Below are 4,896 nucleotides of genomic sequence, written 5' to 3' on the forward strand. Positions count from 1 at the left end.
GGTATGGATATTTGTACTTAAAAATAATAAGAGAATTTTGAAATAAGGTAAAATATGATGCATTTAAATCATATAAATTTATTTTTACATCAAAATAGTATCCCAAAAATCTACCTTTTGACTATATATTATTCCAATTTTTTTCACTTTGGTTATATTAGTTCTCTCACACACACATTCATTTGATATTAGTTCATACAAATGCCTCACTAATTTCAACTATTGGCACCATACAAAATATTTTTTTAGATTACTCTTCTTAGGCGACTGAATTATGGCACAAATTGCATTTAATGCCTTAAGTTTCTATTATTTTTGAACTCATGGAATAATTTTTTCATTTTCATCTATTTCTTGGAGCCAAATTGATCTACTTTTCATTCTCCATTCATGTTCTCTATCTAGAAGGATATTTTGACAAAATTCCTCCAAATAATTATGAAGGTGTTTCTATTCATCCATGAGAAATCACATTCCACCACCATTGCTTTAATGTAGTTACAATTTAATATCCTCTATGGCCTTGTTGTCTTTGTCCCTTTTTTTTTACTAAGATATAGTTGTTGCTTTAGCACTCTTTATATTTTTCTAAAATTGCAAAGGGGTAGATCCTAGAGTAGAGGGATCTAAAGGCCCACAATCATCCTTTATGACTTATAAGAAGGATGCATCCACCAAAAAAATTGGGTTTAATTTGAAATAATTAGGGGGATTTTTCAATGTGGGATCCATTAAGTTAGAAGAATTGTATATTGGTCTAAACTTCCGCCAGAGGAGATCCATTTTTTATTCCTTACAATTTGTTGAAAAATGCAGCAAAAATTTGTCAACTTTATTTTGAGTTGATTAAATTAAGAAAAAATTGAATTTCCACATCATCAGACAACTTAAATGCAGTTAACTTGTGTGACATGGCATTCGTGACCTAGTTTATTGAATAAATTAGAGTTGGACGAGTTAGAGTTTAGTTAGAATGTTTTATTGCTAATTTGTAGCAATCAAGGAAAGTTATCTCACGTTGTTTTAAGTTAAACTAGTTCCAACTTTTGGAGGGGTCAGTTAAGCAGTTGGATTTTAGTAGTAAAACTCAGTGATCATCTAGTTAACTAATGAATCAGCCCAAAATAGCTAGTCCATGCATAAAATTCAAGTTCCTGAGGCTTGGTAGAGATACCAAGGTAGTGTACATCAGTTGTAGACTAGTATTGAGTGTAAATGTGTTGCATGCATTTAGATGATCAAAATAAGGAATTGTGCAATCCATTTTCGAGAAATTCCTAAATAATAGGGGCCTAATTTCTCAAGGAATAATGCAAGGAAATAGGAGCTCAAGCAAAGGCCTAATTTGGCTAAGTCTAAGTCAGAGCTTTTTAGTGAGTAGAGAGATAGTTTGTGCACTTGAAAGCTTTTATAAGTAGAGAAAAGCAACTGTAATATGTCTCTATTCATCAAATTAATGCAAGAACACATTGGGGGTTTTAACAATTTACTTTCCCTGGGAAATATACTATTTTCATGTGTGGTTTATTATTACATGTTTGAGATTTTTGTTCTAAATTATGAATTAATGTCCATGGAGAAGTAGAGTAGGTTTGTGTCTTATGGGTTTCATTAAAAATCCATAAGCAGTTGCAAATCTACATCATAATTTCTACATGGTATCAGAGCAGGACTCACATTAGAGCAAGAATTTCGAATTTGTTTCTCAGGAGTTTCAAATTTGGAGTTCAATGTAGAAAGATCTCTTCAGAGTTGAGAATATGGCCTTCAATGGACTAAGGCTAAAGTATGCCTTGAAAGGAACCTCTAATCATGGAAGGATCACAAGGAGGCGGTATTGGATGACAGTGCATTTCTAGAATACATCAGGACAAATGTTACAAAACCACCAGAATATGATGCCCAGAACCTTGATCAGTGGAATAAATATGTAGCCAAGGCAAGGAGAATAATATTAAAGGGAGTACATGATAAAATTATCTCAAATATCCATAGAAAAGAGACTTCATTTGCAATGTGCAAAAAAGTGGCAGAATTGTTCGAGAATAATAGTGATCACAGGAAGCTAGTGCTCAAGGATAAACTTCGAAGTAACAAGATGCAAAAGAATGAAACTATTACGCAGTATATATGTGATTTCACATAATGTCATGATGAACTCGGCAGGGTCAGCATTAATGTTCCTGAAGTAGACTTAGTAAGCCTAGCCCTTTTGGGACGTCCCAAGAGCTGGCATAGCTATCACTAGTCTGTGAATGGGATGGAGAAACTACTGAATTGGGATCTCTTAAGGTTTGATTTGGTATAGCATGAAATAAGGAGGAATACCATAGATATGGCTTCATACAAGGGTAGGGATGAAGAAAACTCTGCATTGGATGGAAAGGCAATCCATAATCTAGTCAAGGGGACAAGAAGAAAGACTTTTCCAAAGTTAAATGCTTCCATTGACATGAACCCAAGCACTAAGTCACGAAGTGTCCACACAAAAAGGAAAGCAAGAAAAATTTGGGAGGATCAACAGGTGAAGCATTAGCTTCATAGTTTGAGCTTGAATTTACCCTTATCACATGCATGACCAAAACAGTGATGGGGAGCATGTGGTACTTGATGAGAAGTTGATTGGATCTTGCAAAAAGGACCTTGTAATGGAATTTGAAATGAAGGACATGGGTCTCATGCACTACTTCCTCAGGTTGGAAGTATGGCAAAGCGATGGGGAACTGTTTGTCTATTAATGCAAGTGTGCAAATGAGATACTATAGAGATTTCAAATGAATATTTGCAATCCCATGGAGACACCTCTAGTGACCAACTAGAGGGAGGATGATGCCACTTCATGTGAAGAAGTGGATGCTACCATTTATCGGCAACTAGTGGGTTAATTGATGTAACTTGTGAACACATGACTATATATTTGTTATGTAATCAACCAACTGAGCCAAGCTATGGTTAGGCCAACCAAATTATTTTTGGAGGCAGTTAAGCATGTTTTACAGTACCTTAGATGCACTGCCCATTTTGGACTATGGTACAAACAGATAGAGGGAGTGAAGTTATGTGGCTTCACAAATGTAGATTGGATTGGGAGTCCATCAGACAAAAATATTACATAAGGTGGAATTTTCAGTGTTGGGTCCACATCAGCTTCTTGGTACAGAAACAAGTAAATATCTGTGGCACTCATCTCAGTAGAAGCATAATACATGGTTGCAAGTCAAGCGGCATGTGAGGTGATTTGGATGAGAAAGATACCTGTTGGATTATTTGGTCAAAAGATGGATCCAACAGTGATATACTATGTTAATCAATGTAGCATCAACCTTCTAAGAATATTTTTTTTCATGATCGATCCAAGCATATAGATATCCGGTATCGCCATTTACAGAACTATGTGTAGAGGTGGATAATGTTGTTACATTACATTCTGACAGAGGAAAAAGAGGTTGACATTTTGACAACGACCTTGTGTGGAGGGAATTTCGAGTTCCACAAGTTCAAGGTAGGGGTGGTTGATAATCCCTTTCTTGTTGAGAAGGAGTGTTGAAAAATGCAGCAAGAAAATCTCAATTGGATTTTTCGTTGATTAAATTGAGAAAAAAAATAAATTTTCCACATCAACAGGAAACTTGGATGCAATTAACTTCTGTGACATGGATTTTGTCATCCAGTCTACTCAATAGATTAGAGTTGGAGGAGTTATATTTCAATTTCTTGGAACCAAGATCACTACTACGGAGTGGGAAGGGGTGGGGTGGGCCAGGGGGGGTTAATAATTAGTGATAACAAGTATAATACTTTCAAACAGGTGTAGGAGCTCCATATCCTACCAAGGAATCCACAGACAAGACAACAATTTGCACTAACATCTACAATCACCAAGATAAGGTCTACAACCAATGCACAACCCAAGTACCATCTCACTAGCATAATCTCAGTACTTGTATCAATCAACCATGTAGCAACTCAATCAAACACACACATATTAGAGAGAAATCAACCAATGAACCATGTGCATAAAAAATCACATGCTACTAGGTTGACATCAATTCCAACCAACACCAATGCATTCTCCAACACCAATGCCACAAGGTTTACATCAATGCCAACCAAATAACTTATCCATAATGCCAACAATCTCCCCCTTTAACATTGATGGCAACCCCATATAAACCAACCAACTGGCCTTTGGAAAACTCCTCATTCACTCTCCCTTTGAGATCAATGGAAAAGGGCTGAGCTCATCCAAGTAAGCATAGCTGAAAAGACACTACTCCTCATTGACATTATTTGTGTCTCAACAAGCAACAACAACTATAACCATAAACATAGTGTGGAAAACAACATACAATAACTAGTAAAAATAACAACACGTCATATTCATCAACAAGGTCAAATCATAATGTATCATCAAACAACAACACTCCTCATGGCATCATGACATCAAATAGCAACAAAAACAAACTCTCCTAGAGCAACAACAATAAACTTTCCATGAACACTACTCTCAACCAACAACAGTAACATACAACTCAACAACAGCATGAGAAAGAAAAAAAACACTAGTATAACATAGCATAACCATAAAAAACACCAGTATAACACGAGCAACAAAAAATCATAAGACGCAATAGAAACAACATCCCTAAAATCGATAATACCAACTACATCAACCTCACTCTCATCCAAGACAACGACATAATAGAGTAGTAGAGAACAAATCAACACATCTCACATCATAAGATATGCCTCAAACTATTATGGCAATGAACCATGGATCCATGAAACAATAAATCTAATCAGAAAAACTCCTACTAGTATGAGCATATCATGTCACTGGTAACCACTAAACTATATATGCATAATGTCAGAAATTAAGCAACAAATAATAATCTT

This window comes from Pinus tabuliformis, chromosome 9, assembly GCF_031772625.1.
Source record: "Pinus tabuliformis cultivar Carrire ecotype Pingquan chromosome 9, CPIR1, whole genome shotgun sequence".
Lineage (NCBI taxonomy): Eukaryota > Viridiplantae > Streptophyta > Pinopsida > Pinales > Pinaceae > Pinus > Pinus tabuliformis.